Here is a 21,191-nt window from a genome sequence, read left to right on the forward strand (position 1 = left end):
ATTGGGTGGTCCTGAGTCAGGACAGACCACCACAAAAAAAATGCATCTCTGGATGTTCAAGCCAAGAGAATTACTATGGCTACAGTTTTCATTTTTCTTCACTTATCTTCTTTCTCACCTTCTCCTCATCTGATCCCCCAAACTCACAAAGAAACAAACAAGAGCTTATTTGAGAGCACATTGTGGGGTTGGTTCTCAGAGAAGTGCCACACTGAAGCTTAAAGTTGATCCTGACGAAGTTGCCTCTTTGTTCCTGTAAGGTAATGAAGATAGTGATGAAGAATGAGAAGATACTGAAATGAAACAAAATGAAAACTAGAAGGGATAGAATCTAGGCAGCCAGTTTTGTACCATTCAGATCTGTCTGGTACCACCAGTTTGAAACCCCAAAATTTACACACTGTGGCTATGCCTGTTTTAATGTGAATTTGTCTTGGCCCTAGGAACAAATCTTGTATTATCACCAAAACCAGATTCTCATTAATTAGATACCCTGGATTTAATCTATTTCTAATACAAAGATGTAATTTCTCATGGGTAAGATATTGGTTTGAGACCGCAGAGCAAGTCTCTTTCATAAACCTTGTCAAGGAAGAGCAAAGATAGATGGCCAGGGTCATAACCCTGAAGTCCTCTATATCTCCTACTGATTCATGTATGAAAACATAGGGTAGACAGTCCAGGAAAATCACTATTGTTAGTTTTAGGACCCACAATGAACAGCACAAAATGTCCTGTATTGTCATTGCCTTGGATTCCATGTATTTCCTGTCCATGAGCCCCAATAGGACAATAGGAGAGAAGAGATAAAGCAATTTTTAAATTAAATCCCAACTAACCTCACCACAGTGTTAGACACATAAGTGTTCTAAAGGGGGTGCCTGGGTGGCTCAGTCGGTAAAGCGTCTGACTTCGGCTCAGGTCATGATCTCAGGGTCCTGGGATTGAGCCTGCATTGGGCTCCGTGCTCAATGGGGAGTTCACCCTCTGCCCCTCCCCCTGCTTGTGCGTGCTTGCACGCATGCTCTCTCTCTCTCCCTCTCTCTCAAATAAATAAATAAAATCTTTTTAAAAAGAGAGAGAGATAGAATGGAAGGGAAAAGAATCATAAGCATTTTTATCAAAATAATGTGCTTTGTTTCATCTTAAACTTTGATAACTCATTCAAAGTAATGTTGCTTCTTTTTGGGTATCGTCGGTATCTATGAAATAAAATAATTTAAATAAATATTTCAAATAAAAATATTTCTCAACTTGGTAAGATCAATAGCATGACAAATTTTTTTATATCCATGGCAAAAATGGGGAGGGATGATGTAAATATATTACTGTGATTATTAATTTCACCCTCTCAGTTACCAGGCCATCAATAATGGGGAAAGGGGATTAATGAACAGGTAAGATCTTTCTCAAGGATCACAAAAACTGGTAAGAAGAGTACACAAGTGTTAGATCAAAGTAGGATCAAATACTAGATATGAAATTAGAAGATTATGTTCTTCAACCCCATTTTATTTTATTTTATTTTATTTTTTTATTTTTTTAAAGATTTTATTTATTTGACAGAGAGAGACACAGTGAGAGATGGAATATAAGCAGGAGGGGTGGGAGAGGGAGAAGCAGGCCTCCCGCCGAGCAGGGAGCCCGATGTGGGACTCGATCCCAGGACTCTGAGATCATGACCTGAGCCGAAGGCAGACGCTTAACAACTGAGCCACCCAGGCGCCCTCAACCCCATTTTATAATAGGAAAAACAAGGCCCAACGTAATAAAATTAACTAGTCATAGTGAAAAACCAAGGAACTGACCACTAGGTGTAAAGAGCAAGTCTGTTGACTTCCAGTACAATATTCTTTCTATTGCATTGTAAAAGAGATGCAGTTTTCATTTTTTATCATCTTGGGCTACATTTGTTGTGTCTAGGGAGTCCCCCACCTAATATGACAAAAAATCTTCCATAACTGAAAGTTGAAAATGCCAGATATTTTTGTAAGCTCCCATGCAGCTTTCGTATGGATGCACGGAATCAGCAGTCAGTCAGATGCTCTCAGTACAGACTTCAAAATGGAAACAAGTAAAGCAAGAAAAGCCAGAGTTTACAGAACTGAATCTGGTAAAAGCAGTGGGCAGCAGTAGCAGAGTCTCGATGGAACTGCCACGTGATTCTGGAAACACTGTCTAGAGTCTGTCCAATGACAGTGGGGTCATGGTGAAAGCTGTGGGATTTTTGTCCACTTGTGGTGGCAGTGGCGTCTTCACGGCCAACTCAGAGACCTCGTCTGGGTGTGTAAGATGCAAAAAAACAGGAAAAGTGAGCGGTGGTCCGAGCATAAATAAGTCGCATAGGTAATGCAGCTTTCTGCCTTAGCCAGATGCAGTGCATTTTGCTTGTCAAGCAGGCCGATGAGCTGTCGATTTGGCTGAAGTGTGGTATGAACAGCCATTGACTCCAGCAGACCTTACTGTATGGGGCTTGATAACAAGGAATAAAGTAAATTAGTTTGTCATGTTTTTCTTATTTGTTTCCATGTTTACTTTCTTTTTAAATATGTGTTAGAAATTAAAAGTTGATGAAGTCAAAGTGAAAAAATAGCAAAAGGAAAAATTAATTTATTAATATCTGACTATACATAGATAGTCAACGTGGAGGGGACAAGGAATACCAAACTACTTTAAGAAATGTCATAGTTTTACATCAAAAACCAATGATGTAATGTATGGTGATTAACATAACATAATAATAATAAAAAACAGAAATGTCATAGTTCATAGTCCAGCCGCTGAAATTAAACAACTCAAATGGGTACTGATCATTTTGTTGCCATTTACAGAACTATTCTAAACAAATGACTGTCATGAATCCAGCTTGCTTAAAATAGAAGTTTGAAAGATGTTGTTGACACAAGCTCCCAGCATTTTTTGTTGTGTTTTGTTGCTGCGCACTGGCGTAAACAGTGGCCATGTTTCATGGAAGGTATTGATGCAACATCTAGTGAGAATTAAGGTCATCCTCTGTAACAGTAATTTCTGTAGCTTCCAAAATAACACCACTGTCTCAGACTTCTCTGAGCTTTCTGAAAAAGTGATCTGTGATAGTGTGATTTATAATTAAAAATACATATAATTAACCATTGAACAGCATGGATTCAATTCAAAAGTCGTGGGTCCACTTTTCTGGATTTTTTTTAATACAGTACAGCACTGGACATGTGTTTTCTCCTCATAATTTTCTTAATAGCATTTTCTTTTCTCTAGCTTACTTTATTGCAAGAATACAGCATATAACAGGTATAACATACAAAACATGTGTTAATCAACTGTTTATGTTATCTGTAAGGCTTCCAGTCAACATTAGGCTATTAGTAGTTAAGTTTTGGGGAAGTCAAAAGTTATACCGAGATTTTTGGCTGCATGGGAGTTGGCACCCCTAACTTCAGCATTGTTCAAAGGTCAACTGTATTTGTTCGTCATCCCCTTCCTGGCACAGAGCTCCTCAAACCCTTGGAATTTCCTAAGCGAGGAGAGCCAGAAAGGTTTCTTTTATTATGTTAATAAGGTGACTTTTGGACTGCACCTAAGGATGGGGAGTTGGTTGCCCAGGAGAACCAACAATGTGATTAGAGGGCTGGAACTTTCAATTCCACCCCCCTGACCTCTGGGGAGGAGAAAGAGGGTGGAGATTGAGTTCAATCAGTCACCAAGGCCAGTGATTTAATCAATCATGCCTTTGTCTCAAAGCTTCCATAAAAACTCAAAAGAACTGGGACACCTGGGTGGCTTAGTCGGTTAAGCGTCTGCCTTCGGCTCAGGTCATGATCCCAGGGTCCTGGGATCGAGTCCCGCATCGGGCTCCATGCTCAGCAGGGAGCCTGCTTCTCCCTCTGCTGTGCTTTCTCTCTCTCTCTCTCTGACAAATGAATAAATAAAAAATCTTTAAAAAAAAAAAAAACTCAAAAGAACTGAATTCGGAGAGCTTCTGGATTGGTAAACATGTGGAGGTGCTGGGAGATGGCTCACTTGGAAAAAGCATGGAAGCTCTAGACCATTTCCCAATACCTTGCCCTTACATCTCTTCCACCTGGCTACTCCTGACTTACATCCTTTTATAATAAATTGGTAATCTAGTAAGTAGAATGTTCCTGTGAGCTCTGTGAACCACTCTAGCAAAGTAATCCAACTTAAGATGGGGATTAATGGAACCTCCAATCTATAGCCAGTTGGTCAGAGCGTCAGAAGCAGAGGAGACAACCTGGGCTTCCAACTAACATCTGAAAGGGGGCAGATACTCTCATAGGACTGAACGCTTAACCTGTGGAATCTGTTGCTATCTCCAGGAAGGAAAATTGCTTTTTGGTGTGGGGAGCCCCTCTCTCCCCCACATATTGGAATTAGGTACAGAAACTTATATATCTTTTATCTGAAATGTGTGGCTTTCCTGCTCCAGAAAATGAGAGGCTGATGAATTTCCCTATTTATAGTAAGCTTGTATATTGGCCTTAGCAAATCATATCTCCAGGAACACAAAACAAAATAAAAGAAAATCAAATTGGTAGAAGCAAAAACTACACTTAATACATATTACAATTGCCTCATGTTTTTGCAAACCTGGTATCTTTCCCTTCATCCTTGATTTTTGCTGATTTCAATGTTGAAGAATGCCTTAGACATTTAAAAAAAAATATCTTCCACAATGCCTAATGTAGTATCTTGAATGTAGGTGTTTAATTATTAGCTAGTGTCAATCAAGTCTCGGTGCAAAATATCAATCCATTATCAAAATTATATTCAACTACCCTTTCAATTTAACAGATTTCCATTTATAAAATGCCAAAATAAGGAATACAATCAATGTGTGACAAATTACATATCCAAATTTTCTATATTAGCAAGTCTAGAATGTAGCATGGAACAGATCATGAATATTTGCCATTTTTTTGCTCAAAAAAAATGTCATCTGGAAATACCTTGCATAAATTCTGTGTAATTTATTGCTCATTCTAACAAATTCATCTTTATCTTAATATTCTGGCTTTATTTCACCTGTTTACAGATTTTAATACTGTAGTGTTGTCTGTTGGATAAGCCAAGGAATATATGAATTGGAAATAATTTCAACAATACTAAGGAGTATGTTTTATTAAATATATCAAGAATTTTAACTATCTTGATGTCATATTATACTTAGGATTGTAGAAAGCGATCGATAAATATTGTAGAATAAAAAATAATTAAAATTTTATTAAGTTAGTTATTAAACAAAAATAAAAATTTAAAGAGCATCATCATTTATTTTAGCAACCACTATTTCAAGGCAGTTTCCTTATATCATCAAATCATTTTTATGAATTGGATATTAGCTTTATTTTAGACTAGAGACATTGGCAATGTAGAAGATTAAAGCTTACAAAGCAAAGAATTAAGCAAATATTTGAATACTCTTATGTTTTTTCACCCAACTGTGACTTAGTGACTCTCTTATAGAATTTAATGAATATTACATATGGGCAATACATATAAAAGTTATTTATTTTCATCCTATAAACAATTCCACTACTTTGGGGGCACACGGGTGGCTTAGTCAGTTAAGCAGCCAACTCGGTTTCAGCTCAGGTCACGATCTCAGAGTCCTGGGATTGAGCCCTGCCTCAGGCTCCATGCTTAGGGCAGAGTCTGCTTGTCCCTCTCCCTCTCCTCTCTTCCCTCCCTGCCCCTCCCCTTCTGTGCCTCCCCCGCTACCCTTGTGCTCTCTTTCTCTCAAATAAATAAAATCTTTTTTTTTTAAAGAAAATTCCACTACTTTGAATTATGTGAATTACCTTAGTAAAATAGTCTATCTCATCTCCTAATCATCTAGAGAGATTAAAGGAAATTATCTATGCCCACAAGGACTATAAGGGGGGAAAATTATGTGAGTTCCAATGAAGAATATTCTATACCTGAAATTTTGCAAGAATAAAACTTCATCAAGAGAACAGTTTCTTTCGCCTAATGTCCTCCAGGTTCACCCATAAGCCAGTCACAGAGGAAAAAATACTATATGATTCCACTTATATAAGGTATCTACAATAGTCAAACTCACAGAAACAGAGGATACAATTGTAGTTGCCAAGGCTGGCAGGGGATGGTATTGAAATAATTGAGGAGTTATTCAGTGAATATCAAGTTTCAAAGTTGGGAGTTCTGCTGTGGAACATATCGCCTATCACATATGTGCATATAGTCAAACAAGTCTATCAGTGCCATTTTTCCAACACCATTTGCTTACTTCATGTCTCTGTGTCACATTTTGGTAATTCTCACAATATTTCAAACTTTTTCATTATTATTGTATTTGTTATGGTGATCTGTGACCCGTGATCTTTCCTATTACTATAGTGATTGTTTTGGGTCACCATGAACCGCACCCATATCACAGAGCAAACTTAATAAATGTTTTGTGTGCTTTGACTTCTCTACCAACCATCCATTCCCCTATCTTTCCTCCTTTATTTGGTTTTCTCTATTCCCTGAGACACAACAGTATTGAAGTTAGGTCAATTAATAACCCTAACTTATAGTCTCCAAATGTCCATGTGAAAGGAAGAGTCACATGTCTCTCACTTTAAATCAAAAGCTAGAAATAATTGAGCTTAGTGAGGAAGGCATGTCAAAAAGCTGAGATAGGCCAAAAGCTAGGCCCCTTATGCCAGACAGGTAGCCAAGTTGTGAATGCAAATGAAAAGTTCTTGAAGGAAATTAGAAGTGTTATCCAGTGAACAAATGAATGATGAGAAAGCAAAATAACCTTATTGATGATGTGGAGAAAGTTTTAGTGGTCTGGATTGAAGATCAAACCAGCCGCAATATTACCTTAAGCCAAAGCCTAATCCAGAAGAAGGCCTAACTCTCTTCAATTCTGTGAAGTTTGAGAGAGGTGAGGAAGCTGCAGAAGAAAAGTTTGAAGCTAACGGAGGTTGGTTCGTGAGGTTTAAGGAAAGAAACCATCACCATAATATAAAAGTGCAAGGTCAAGCACGAGTGCTGATGTAGGAAGTACGGCAAGTTATCCAGAAAATCTAGCGAGGGTAATGAGGGTGGCTACACTAAAGAAAGATTTTCAGTGTAGATGAAACAGCCTGTTATTGGAAGAAGATGACATCTAGGACTTTTATAGCTAGAAAAGAGAAGTTAATGTCTGGATTCAAAGCTTCAAAGGACAGGCTGACTCTTTTGTTAAAGGCTGTTACAACTGGTGACTTAAAATTGACTATCCTGAAAAATCATAGGGCCCTTAAATAAAAAATAAAAGATTCCTTTCAAAATATTACTGCTCATTGACAATACACCTGGTCACCCAAGAGCTCTGATGGAGAAAAACAGTGAGAAAAGTGTTTCCATGCCTCCTAACACAACATCCATTCTGCAGTCCATGGATCAAGAAGTAATGTTGATTTTCAAGTCTTATTATTTAAGAAATACATTTTGTAAAGCTATAGCTTCTATAGATAGTGATTCTTGTAATGGATCTGGGAAAAGTAAGTTGAAAATATCCTGGAAAGGATTTACCATTCAAGATGACATTAAGATCATTCATGATTCATTAAAAGAGGTCAAAATATCAATATGAACCAGAGTTTGGAAGAGGTTGATTCCAACCCTCATGGATGACTTTGAAGGATTCAGACTTCTACAGAGGAAGTAACTTCAGATGTGGGAAATAGCAAGAGAACTAGAATTAGAAGTGGAGCCTAAGATGTGACTGATTTGCTGCAATCTCATGACAAAATTTAACAAGTGAAGAGTTGCTTCTTATGGATAAGCAAAGAAAGTGGTCTCTTGAGATGGAATCTACTTCTAGTGAAGATACTGTGAAGATTGTTGAAATGATAACAAAGGATTTAGAATATTACATAAAATTAGTTGATAAAACAGCAACAAGGTTTGAGAGGATTTACTCCAATTTGAAAGAAGTTCTACTGTGGGTGAAATGCTATTAGACAGCATTGCATGCTACAGAGAAATTGTTTTGAAAGGAAAAACCAATCACTACAGCAAACTTTTTATTTTTAAACGTTTTATTTTTAAAAATTGCCACAGCTACCCCAACCTTCAGCAGCCACCACCCTGATCAGTCAGCAGCCATGAACATCTAGACAAGACCCTCCACCACGGGGCGCCTGGGTGGCTCAGTCGTTAAGCGTCTGCCTTCAGCTCAGGTCATGATCCCAGGGTCCTGGGATCGAGCCCCGCATTGGGCTCCCCGCTCTGCAGGAAGCCTGCTTCTCCCTCTCCCACTCCCCCTGCTTGTGTTCCCTCTCTCGCTGTGTCTTTGTCAAATAAATAAAATCTTTAAAAAAACCAAAAAAAAACAAGACCCTCCACCAGCAAAAAGACTATGACTTAATGAAAGCTCAGCTCAAATGGTGATTAGCATTTTTTAGAAATAAAGTATTTTTAGTTAAGGTATGTATTTTTTTTTTGGAGATAATGTCATTGCAAACTTAATAGACTACAGCATAGTGTAAACCTAATTTTCATATGCACTGGGAAACCAAAAAACTCATTTGACTCGCTTTATGTCCATATTTGTTTTACTGTGGTGGTCTGGAACTGAACCTGCAATATCTTCAAAGTATGTCTGTAGAATATTTTAGAGAATTGTCTCTCCAACCTTTCAGGCTGCATTTGCACATAGTCTGTGCAGACTCCTGCAGACAACTTCTGAGAATAAACTGAGGCAAAAATTAGAAAAATATGTGATAAACATTTGAGATGGAAAGCTGTCAATTAATAGGGAGATTTTCCCCCTTGCTGCAGTTCAAATTACAGGTGGACCTACTGATGTGACATGGGGTATCAAAAGTGTCAGCTACAGTTTCTCAAAAACGATCTTCAGATATCCTACACAGATAGTTAGTGGTTTCCATGTACCGGGTACTAAGCCATTGTTCCTGTCTTTTCTTTCTCTTCCAACATATTTTGAGATGTTATGTATGAATATGTTTTCACAATATAAAAATGCAAGTAAATTCCATGTAACATTTATGAAGTCCTTTTAAAAAATCAATTCTACTAAACTATATTGATTGCCTAAATTATTTCCTTTTCAACCAGTTGTTGTGCATTGTAGTTCACAGCCAGAGAAATTGAATTTAGCCTACTAAAACAGCTGGCCTGAGCTTGATCTATAAAACTATCTATAATGTTATTGAATAGTTCAAATGCTTGAATTAGATTCTTATCAAGTAGTGTCAGCCAATCTGTTATTTAATCATTGTTCAATACTCTTCATAAAATTCAGAAAATAATAGTGATATGTATTAATTTCTGTCCAGATTAACCACATCCTTCCTTTCTTAAACAGAAATTTGAAGCCCTACATTCTTTATGTTTTATTCTGCATAAGTAAAATAAACCACAATCTAGGAATTAGGAACTATTGTAATTGGATTAAATTGTTCTTGGTTCTAATTACATTGATTACAGAAAAATAATATGCATCGGGCTCCTGAAAGAATATCCTATGCAATGACAGACATATAAATAGCAATGGCATAATTGGCTCACAACATCCTGTGATATCAAAAGATTTCATCTTAAACTTCAAAGAATCATGCTTTCTTTTGTAATTCCAGAACTGTCTGTGATTACTTTCTTTGAGCAGTTGGTGTTTATTAGCAAGGAAGTGGAGTTAGATTGACATTACATGCCTTCCTATACAAAATGTGGTCTCTAGACCAGCTGCATGGACGTGACCTGAGAGGCTGTTAGAAATAGAGACATTCAGGCTACTTCCCAGATATACTGATCACAATCTGCAATCCTAAAAGATCCTCATGTAAGTCATAATCACTTAGCATTTGAGAAACACACCTCTAAATGCCAGTTGTTTTTTGTTTTTGTTTTGTTTTGTTTTGTTTTTTGAAGGTGTATCTTATTTGTGGAATTGGAGATGGATAATGAGAATGTTCTGTGCTTTACACCAGTTAGGCTATGGGCTTTCTTTCCCTGGCTGGCACAACTGAGAAACAAGTCTGCTGGGCAGCTATACAACAACTATTCCCAACTTCCTCCCTTCTACTTTTATTCTTACCCCTTTGACAAGGCCAAGGTCTTGATAAACAGTGAGGATATCCCAGTCCCATGGAGTGAACCAAGACTATCTTAAACCAATTCATTTTTTCCTTTTTTATACCTGAGATTGGTTTAGGCTTGGGCAGTGACAATATTCTAAGCAGATTTATATTAATCTTGCATTGTGTGAATCCTGTAGAAGGTATCTATACAGAAGTAGAGTTCAAAGTAATTATACACTACAAGAAATCAGTGAAGACTAAAAAGATAGTGTGTCAGGATTTTGGGGGGGGGGAAATATAATTCAACTATGAAATAGTGATGTGTTTTTCTCTACTTTTAATGCGTATTGCTATTCTTTTCTCTTTATTTAAGCATGCTTCCTGCTAATGATCCTATTACCCATAGACAAAAATGTGCTCTGAGGAAATCCGTGTATCACAATCTTACACTTAGAGGTCAATTATGTTGGAAAAATATGTCTTCTCCCATGTAAACTTTTGCATTTTGGAAATCCTGATGAGATCTGGAGTTGGCTAAATGAGTAATGTTGACCTTAAATTTAAGGAAGTCAGAAGGCTCTGTATTTGACAAGGGACCTCAGGGAAGTCACAGAGCTAAAACCATGCTGCTTTTTAGTGGACCTAGGCAAAAAACACCACCAGCTTGCTCAAGGGGTCCCCTTTCCCCTACTGGCATAACTTCGGGAAATGGTTCTACCAATGATCCTACCTCTGCAACTTTCTAGCTAAAATATCTGGAAACCTTAGGCTTAAAATCTCCAGAAGAAAGATCTTTCTCAATATCAGATCCCTAAATATTAAATAAGCACTCATGGATGTAGCAGGGAAAAACAACACAGTATTTTTAAAGTTGGACATTAATTTTCACTTACCCCCAGAGAAAATAATGGGTTATATTAAAAGATTTATATTCTTTTAAAATTTAGAAAAGTTTCTAATCTGAGAGAATTAGTGGTTATTTTGTAAGGAAATTGAAATCAGAGAGTTTAAGTGGTTTTCCAAAGACGCACCTAATTAGGGCCAAAATCATTACTAGACCCCATGTTTCTTACCTTAGTCTTATGCTTCCCCCTGCCTCTTGCTTTCACAATCATCGATATCTCCAATAAATCATTTCATGGTTCACAGCATATTATTCCTTGTGTATTAGTTCTATGAAAATGTGTGCTTGATTTCAGACTCTGGACATATATAAAGAAATAAACCACACTGATATCCTATGGTTGCTTTTTAACAACCGGACAAGAAACATCAAATTTCTAATTATGTACCTTGTTGTTGACTAAAGAAGTTTATTACCAAAGTTTTTGATTGGTCATAGAGTGACTATAATGATTATGTATGTTTCTTCTATTCACTATGAAAAATATGGAGTCATTCACAGATCTTTGAAAGAACGATACTTTCCAGAACTTTCATGACATAAAATTGTGACAAATCATAATTATTGACCAATTTACTTGCAGTAAAATTTAATCCTTCTATTTTGATATCTGGAAATTATATATAGCCTCTAGGTTGGATTATTATTTGTTCATCTTTTTTATAGCTGGATGGCTTTTAGTTGCCACTGTAACTGATACTTATTTGTATGATTTCAGGATGTCAAATTATAATAGTATGTATCCAAAAATATTTTCAATCTCTGTTTATTGTAATCTTAGTTTTAACTTCATATAGTGTTAATCCTATATTAAGTTCATTTCTTATAAATTTTTATGTGTGCAGTTTTCTGTATATAACATATATGTTATATGTTATACCTTTATAATCATTGGCATTTATCGCCTAACGTTTTAGGAAGTTGGCCTATCTGTATATTTCGTTTTACTTAAATAAGAAATAATGTAATTATAAAATATTTTAGCTCATAGTAACTCTAGGTCCATGCTATCCCAATGTAGGCATCATCCTGTCTCTAACAATCTGATAGATGATTATCCACAATCAGGTGGATTTCAGGTTCCAGTCCATTCAAATTGTTAGAAAAGTACTTGTTTATATGGAGTTAAAGTTTTCTCATCAGAACTTCAGTGTGTTGGATGGAATTAGTTTGGCCCTTTGAAGTAAGAGAATAAGTCTATCATTTTTCAAGGCGATAGTGGTTTTTGTTTGTTTATTTTTAATATTAAGCATTAGTTATCATATTGCAATTTCCTCTTTTCCAGCCCCTGAAATGATGGTGATGATGATAATATCTGGTATTTACTGAGCACATAAAATGGGCCAGGAATGATCCATAGTCTTTGACATGCATTAGCGTATTTAATTCCTCCAATAGACCCATACAGATAATACCAATATCCCCACTTACCATAGGGGTACACTGAGGCTCAGAGAGACTGCACCACTTTCTAGGAATCATATCAGCTAGGAAACCGCATTCGAGAAGCAAACTTAGGTTTCCCCGACATCAAAGTCATGTTTTCCCCACCATATACTCTGCCTTTTGCTCTGTCTCATGTTTCTTTATCCCTTCTTCTTATGACAGGATCCTTAAACTCATCACCAAAGTCTTTCACTCTCAGTGCTTTTACTTGATGATTTTTTTCTTAGCGTTGCTGTATAATCCATATATTTATTATTTCATGTGGCTATTTTAATAAAGGATTCCATTTCAGTAAAACTTTCAGCTTTCCACACTAAGTTGCTGTTGCAAAATATGAATTGCTGAGCCTTATTCCTCTAAATAGCTAAAAATTTCAGTTATTCTTTTATGTTGTACATGTTTAAGTACTTCCCAGTAAGTACTCTCATCCTCCTCCAAATGCCAATTGGTTACTGTGGAGACATAAATGTAAGCTAGAAAGCGATCAGGCCTCTAATTGATACGGACAGTCAATTAGGGCTTCAAAGGAGCTGGCTCAGTGTTTTACACATGGAGAACATGGGAGAAAGATTATAGTTTGTTATGGCGTAATCTCTGTTGCTTCATTGTGGACTGGAGCTATACATGCTTCTGGATGGTTTCTACAGAAACTAAGCAAGTTTCTCACTGTTTGCTAATGGGTTGGTAGCATTACAGGAAGCAATGATATTGTGTGACTTGAACCCATTAGCTTTCCCTTTCTAAAGTTCCAGACTGAACCAATTCCGACTCTGTTCAGGTCAAAAGTCTTCTTAATCTCTGTGTTATGCTGATCAAACCTCAAACTGTCAGGTCAAATTATTTCCATTGGGCCAGTTCTATTTGTGATTAATTAAAATTTCTTCTTGATTGCATACAGTTCTTTTAAATGTATAATCCCTTTATTGTGTAGCGAATTGAGAATATGGTCCTAATTTAAAAACAAATACTCATGTGGGCCTCTCAGTATGATGTAAGCCACCAATTTCAGTAAAGTGAAGAAAGAAAAATAAAACATTTTATTATTTTTGCATGAGTATATGAGTGCAATAACCAAGAGAAAATTATACCTGACTTGCCTATCATCGGCAATTACAAGAATTGATTAAAGGGAACAAATGCTTTATATAAATAAAATGTATATGCAGAAAGCCTTGATTCTGCATTTTTATCCAGCAGTATTTTAGTTTTAGAAAAAATAATTATGTTAAATTTTTAAAGGTGGCAAGCCTCCTCATTAGACTATAGGAATTTGAAAATTCAGGTAAACTTTCCTTAAGGTATAATACAAATGAAGAATTGGTCTGAAGTTTCATTCTCTGTGTGTGGGGGGGGTTAACTTCATGATTGTTTATGTTGTGTTTATTGTAAGAGATAAGCTATCTTTTTGTTATTTTATTCGTTTTCTACCTGCCAAGAAAACATATTGATTTTGTGTGAGTTAAAACCATGCATGCAAATGTATTATCAAGAAGGTTGTTAAGCATCACCCTTTCCAAAAATAAAGTCGATTTTCTCACCGCCAATGGCTTTCCCAAAAATGTGAATGTAAAGTAAAGCAGGTGAATGTAGCAGCAGCGAGAGCTAGATTATTGCTGAGAACAGCAAAGCCGGCAATGGACCAGGTTTCAGGCACTTTGGCGTCCCTGTGATAATGGGCAGTAAGGAAAGAGATGAAAAGGAAAAGAAAAGAAGCAGGAAGAGGTGGGCAAGAGATTCTCAGAGAGGGACTAGCAGACAAAGAAATACAGGAAATTCTCAAGGCAGGTGGGAGAAAAGGAGGGATCATGAAAAGCCGACAAACTCTAAGATGAAAGAGGACAGAAGGTTCTGAGAGGCTGACGCATTAGCCAAGCACCTGCGGGTGGCCGGGTGGCCCAGGTGCGGAACAGAGGTCATGTGCTCGTCAGCAGGTGCCCAGCCCCTGGCTGCTGCAAAGGCTTGGTCACTGGTCCGAGTTGGGAGTAAGGGGATTAGAGTATATGAAAGGAATGCACAGTGCATTTGCAGTAAGACATATCATAGGAAACAGTGTGGCATTTTAGTTAAATGTCAAGTAGCTTCTGAGCTGAGTGGTCTGAAAGCCAGCAAGTAAAGGAGCCTTGTTTACTCAAAGACTTGAGTCAAGAAGAATCTACTTAAAATCTTTGTACTGAAACCTTACCATGGCTCCATAATGTACGATATACTATGTAAGAAATGGGAGGCAATATTGCTTGGCTAGAGCATTTATTCATAATGGAGCCAAAGAGGACTCTGCCACTTGTTAGCTGTGAGACCTTGGGGGAAGTTACTTAACCTCTCTGTGCTCTCATAGCCTCATCTGTAAAGTGTGTATGTAATAGTTCCTACCTCCCAAGATGATTAAGGTGATTGAATGAGTTAATGTGTGTAAACTGTTTAGTGAAGAGTATGGCACACAGTATCATACAAATTCTTACACAATTCAATTAAATAATAAAGTTAGATTTCGCATAGAGTTAACTTCCTTTCATTTCTCTATCCTTTACACATCTGGGCAACCAAATCCGTTTCCTTGCTTATGTTTCTTTCTGCCATTCAAATTCTTAGGCAAGGGGACTTCCTGGCTCCACCACATGACATTCCATCTTACCCTTTCCTTAAAAGGGAAAATCCTTAAACAGAAGAACTTTCCAAAACAAAGCCTTAAGTAATCACCCTGTACTGCAGACTTCAGCTGATATCAGACTGAAGACACGTTAAAATAATGGCATTCTTTCTTCCAAATCTGAGCTCTTTTACAGGATTTTCTTGCTCTTGTCCACTGTCTAATGCCTGTGAGTCGTTTTCAAAATATTTTGTCTAGGGTTTATACTTTATTATATCAGTAGAAGGTTGATCCACTAGAAATTTATTGAACCTCAATTGGAAGCAGAGCCTCTACATTCTATTCTGATAAGATGGGGTGAAAAGGGTAGGGATAGGCCTTCTTCTTTAATGTGGAGCCTTTCTTCAAATGTCTGGAGACCCTTTATTGTCAATTACAGGCAAGAAATAGGCATCAAAGCTAAGTACAAATTCTAAGTGCACGAAAATGCCAGTGGGCTTGAGAGTAATAAGTTACTGGCAAACTTCATTTTGGAAGCTTGCAAAATCAGAATCTAAACGTATTTCCTCTGGAGCATTAAGTTTCTTCACAGGAGGATCATTGAGCTGCCTGTCTGGGGTGTTGCTTAGCTACCAGCGAACTTGGCATTGGTATGTTTTAATGTCAGGTATGTCCTTATTTTCACTTGAACCTTTATGTCTACCTTTTTCTGGATCTGAAGAAATGGAGTTTGTAGTATTCCAAATGAAGTTTCCCTAGAAAAGAGACATGGTCTTTCCTAAGGAAGGAGTGGTAGCAAACTCAGTGCACATGGTAAAGGTGTGAGCTGGGAGGTTTAACTGCTTCTAATATAAACTTTCAAACAATTCACCTGTTTCCAGACCTTCGCTTGGTAACCTTATATTCCAAAGCCCATTATGTTTATTATTTTATTTTCTAAGGTTCTGAAGTGAAGCAGCCACTGCTTTGATTCTCTCTCCGTAAGTATTTAATTTTGACCCTCCCTGACTTTACTGAATCATTTGCTATTCCTTTTCTGATTTCCATTTTCATAAATTTGGGGGAGATAACAGATTTTTGACAAATTAAAACAAAAATGTCATTTGTGGTTTTTTCTTGTTCTCCTTTTCGCAAGGGTGAGTTTTGAAAGAAAAGGGTAAATATGTTTTCATCCCTTTTATTAAAGTTGGAAATATACCCCTGGCATACTTTTAATCAATGTAGAACTGAAGTACTACTTTAAAAAATTAAATGAATGAAATTCTAGTATATCATCATTGACAAATTTAAAAATTTTTTTTAAGATTTTATTTATTTATTTGACAGAGAGAGACATAGCCAGAGAGGAACACAAGCAAGGGGAGTGGTAGAGGAAGAAGCAGGCTTCCCGCGGAGCAGGGAGCCAGATGCGGGGCTCGATCCCAGGACCCTGGGATCATGACCTGAGCCGAAGGCAGACAGTTAACAACTGAGCCACCCAGGTGCCCCAACAAATTTTAAAATTAATTCAAGTATTGCCATCATGAACATGTTACTATATGCAGTATTTATACACTATACTTTCTAACCCAGGAACATTTAAGCATAGTTCATAACATTTAAGTATATTTTACAAGCATATACCGTTTATGATTTCAGAAAAATGATATTTTAATTGGGAAGAGCAGACATTATGGACTGCAAAACAATGTACAGACAAACTCCAACTTACGATGGTTCAGCTTAAAAATTTTTCGACTTTACAATGGTGTGAAAGCAATATGCATTCAGTAGAATTCATACCTTGAATTTTTAATTTGGATCTTTTCCCCAGCTAGAGATAGGTGTCATGATCCTGTCTCATAATAGTGGCAGTTGCAGCTCCCAGTTAGGCACACAATCGTGAGGGTAAACAACCAATACATGTACAACTGTTCTGTTTTTCACTTTCAGTACACTAGTAAATTGCATGAGATACCCAACACTTTATTATAAAATAGGCTATGTGTTAGATAATGCTGCCCATTATTGTAGGCTAATGTAAGCGTTCTGAGCACATTTAAGGTAGGCTAGGCTAAGCTATGATGTTGGGTAAGCTAGATATATTAAATACATTTTCAACTTCTATATTTTTTAATTTAAGTATAGTTGATAACTTACGATATTTTCAATATGATGGATTTATTGGGACATAACCCCCTCGTAAGGCAAGAAAGATCTGCATAATCTTATTCGACAATAGGAAAGACGATATAAAATTTTGCCTCTTAGAAATGCTTATTTCTTACATAAAGGGGAAAAAATGAGAAATCTGTACTTGTTTTCCATCATTTCCAACTTAAAAAATATAAGGAACTATCACATTTAAAAATCTTGATTTTTAGCTTGCTTGAAAAATCAGATTGGTCACACCAGTTCCTTATTTACAGACAGCAACATCTACAGACATTGAGTAAATGGTGTCACCTTTAGCTACAACATGTGCTTTTCATTTCACCACGGTCCCCGCCTTTCCCTGTAGATTCCTGGAACCCAGCCCACCTTAGACATTATATCATTTGCCTACTCCTTACAGGGTAAAAACAACATCCGAAAGCTAATCTGTTTTATATTGAACTTTGCACTTAGCATAGATTTTTCCCAAGAACAAATGAATCAGCAAACACGGAAATATAATTGTATCACTGCAACAACTATTATGTTAGCAGTTTTAAAATATGGTGGACAGATAATGAGTGTTCTTTAAAACTTCCCAACTATTTGTTAGTTCATTTTAGAAGTTTTGTATTTACATTACAAAAATAATTGTACTTTTCTTTCTGGTATGAATAAATGTATGTTTTAGAAAAACCCCTATATCACACATTTAGTGTCTTATCCAAAGAATATAGTTAAATGGAACTAAATCATCCATTTGACCCTTAGCTAAGAAAAAACTAAAGTATGTTAATCAAGGTGAAATCTCCCCTGCTCCTTTTTCTTCCTTATCTCCAATTTAATTTCTAAAATAGACCTCTCCCCTACCCCCATTCCCAATTACCAAAGGCTTCAATGACTCCAGCAAGAGATAAATGTCTCAAATTCCCTTCAACAATTTAGGGAGAACTCTTCCCAACAATTTCATCTGGCCCATAAAAGCGTCATCAGTTTTAGTTTTAAACAATACCCCCAAATTGTATTTTTTTCCAGCATCCTTAAGCCGCTCTGCATCCATTAGTGGTATAAAATTTATGAAGCCAACCTATACAAGAAATGTACTAATGAACTATATGTTTTTGCATTAAATCTTTCATATTTTCAAACACAATCAGATATGCCCCTTATCTCTTTCAGGCTAAGCCACGTGCCAAAATGTCATTTATTTACTCTTATCTCCCACTCTGAGCTGAATTCCTCAATTAGAAGACTGAGCTAATTTTTAAAAGCTAATATTATATATAATGCTGAAGATCCAAGTAATTTATTTTCTGTTCCTGTTGGCATTATTGAGTTATGAAATATCGAAACCTCTTTAGTCCTTGGAGCCTCACCCTAAACAGCACGAGAAGACCATCCCCAAATAAACTATGTGCCCTGATTCTCCCTCCATGGAAAACCTCTCTCCCAACAATACCCATCTGCCCTCCCAAGCCTACTTCCATTTTAAATAGCTTTCATCTATATGTTCAATCTTTTCCTCGTGTTCACATCTCCTCCTTGCCTTAATCAAAACCTCACTTCCCATAGAAAATGTTAAAACCTTGTTCAACATGCATCCCTCTCAAGTGGACACTGCTCATTCTCATCTACTCTACCTGCCACAGGGTTCAAACTCTTGGAATTAAATATGCTTAGTTTTCAGTTGTGTAGAGACAGCCAAGATTTGTCCTAAAGAGCATCTGAAAGCTTTGATCCCAACTTATTAGAATCAAACTACTTCACGTTTGTTATTTCCGCTTATTGATTTTCTTTCCTCGTGAAAGTGCCCTTTTTGAGGCTTTTAAGGTTTATGTATTCCACAACATACCACTCATGATAAGATTAATTTTACCAAATTTTTACCAAATTGTAGAACTAAAAATCATACTGTTTACAAGGCTATTACATATAATAGATTTTTCAACAGTGACACTATTAACATTTGAACTGGATAATTTTTTGATGTAGGACTGTTCTGTGCATCGTACGAGGGTTAGCAGCATCCCAGCCCCTACCCAGGATGCCGGCAGCATCTCTCCCCACAATATTAGTGGCAACTAACGATGTCTCCAGACATTGCTAAATGTCCCTTGGGTAGAAACCTTGCCCCTGGCTGAGAACTACTGGCATAAAGGAAATGATATCTTAAAAATCCAATTCTTTCCATCGTGGGACTTATAAACTTGACTGACACATTAATTCAGTGTGCAGCTGCAGAGAGGAAGGACAAGAAAATCTTAAATAAGAAAACTTAAATGCTCAAACCTGGAAATTTAGTCACAGTAAAATTCCCAAAATAATAGATGCATTAAAAATTTCTAGAAATCTCTATTCAGGTAAATGTGTCTGAAACCAAGTAATAAATTAATTTCATAATTATATATTCGTTTAATTTATGCTTGGCATTACAAAAGAATTTGATCTGGTTATTATCATTTTTTAGATACTACAATAGAAAAAGAATAAGAAAAAAGCATAGAACTATTTAAGTGGCTTCAAATGTAATGGATTCAAAGAGGAATAAGTGTATTCAATTGCAAAAAATAGATTTAAAATGTCATAAGTGTCTATAATTACATCATTTTCTTTTCTTGATATGCCACTTATATTAAAAAACAGCTATTTATAACAATCTACTTATTTCATGAAAAATAACACTCACAAAATCAAGATTGAATCCTAATTGAATATAGTGGCGCCAAGAACCATAATTATCAGTTGATGAAGATGAATAGTGATGTCAAAGTAGCTAAATTTGTATCAAAACCATAGTCTTTTCTTGTATTGTAATATTTTTTCAAAGAAGTAATAGCTATTATACTTGAACTATAAGTCTTACCATAAAGTTTGAATTCTGGCCTATCCAAATCAATTACTCAAATATATTCATTGTGTACAAAACATGTTAGAACTACTTTAAAAATCAGATATTCCAGAGTGCATTAATGATGCCAACTCAGTCTGCAGCTGTTGCACCTGAGGGCTGTGACTAACTCCTTCTCCCCTCCCTTGGCTTTGAGTGTTTTTGTGTTGGAAAACGTATGCTCTCCTGGTCATGGTGGTGTCCACAGGATAACAAAATATCAAGAAAACTGATTTTTTAAAAAGTTAACCATAAATCATTTCCTTTTCATGTCAAATATAAGCATGGTGAAAAGTGAACAATTCATGTACTAAATTTATACTTTGATTTACATAGAACCAAATACATGAGTTTCACATTCACTCCAAAGTTATCATAACAAGACAGCTTAAATGACACTGAAGAAATTGGCCAAACACTTCAGTTTTGTTGCCCTCACTCAGTAAAGTATCAGGAAGTTGTTTCATTAAATCAACAGACTGTGTCTATGTAATTTTGAATTTAGTTTTATTCTTAATTAACCATAAGTGACAGACTGGCCTGATATTTAAGTAATATTTCAAAAGATAAATGGATCTTTTAAAGAATGGACCTCTCTTTAATTTTAGAAACTAATAGAAATGATTTAGCTGTTGAACTATTCCTGATAGGCAAACAATTATGCAGTGAATTCCCATTTACAGTAAAATTTTTTATTTATCTGAAATTTTAACTTTTGACTACATAAAGAAATGAGTTGAGTTAAATTCTTCACAGCCTTAAGTCTTCAGTGCAAAAAGGAAATGCTGCATGGTAGTTCAGAACTTACCTTTGAGTTAAATCTCTATTTGGATCTTGTTTCTACCACTTATCCTAGCTGTGTACACTTAACCAACTTCCATAAGCTCCAATATTCTCGCCTGAAAGATGACCAACATCTTGGGCCACTGAGAAAATTAAAATGAGAATTTTTTTTAAATGCTCAGCACAGTGATTGGCCCAGAGTAAATGATCAACAATTATTTATATTATTATTGCAAATAACTATTTTTATAAAAATTAATTCTCCTTTGGAATGTCTGGGTGGCTCAGTTGGTTAAGTATTCAACTCTTGGTTTCAGCTCGGGTCATGATCTTGGGGTCCTGAGATCCAGCCCTTCATGGGGCTCCAAGCTCAGCGCTGAGGCTACTTCTCTCCTT

This window comes from Phoca vitulina, unplaced genomic scaffold, assembly GCF_004348235.1.
Source record: "Phoca vitulina isolate PV1807 unplaced genomic scaffold, GSC_HSeal_1.0 scaffold5, whole genome shotgun sequence".
Lineage (NCBI taxonomy): Eukaryota > Metazoa > Chordata > Mammalia > Carnivora > Phocidae > Phoca > Phoca vitulina.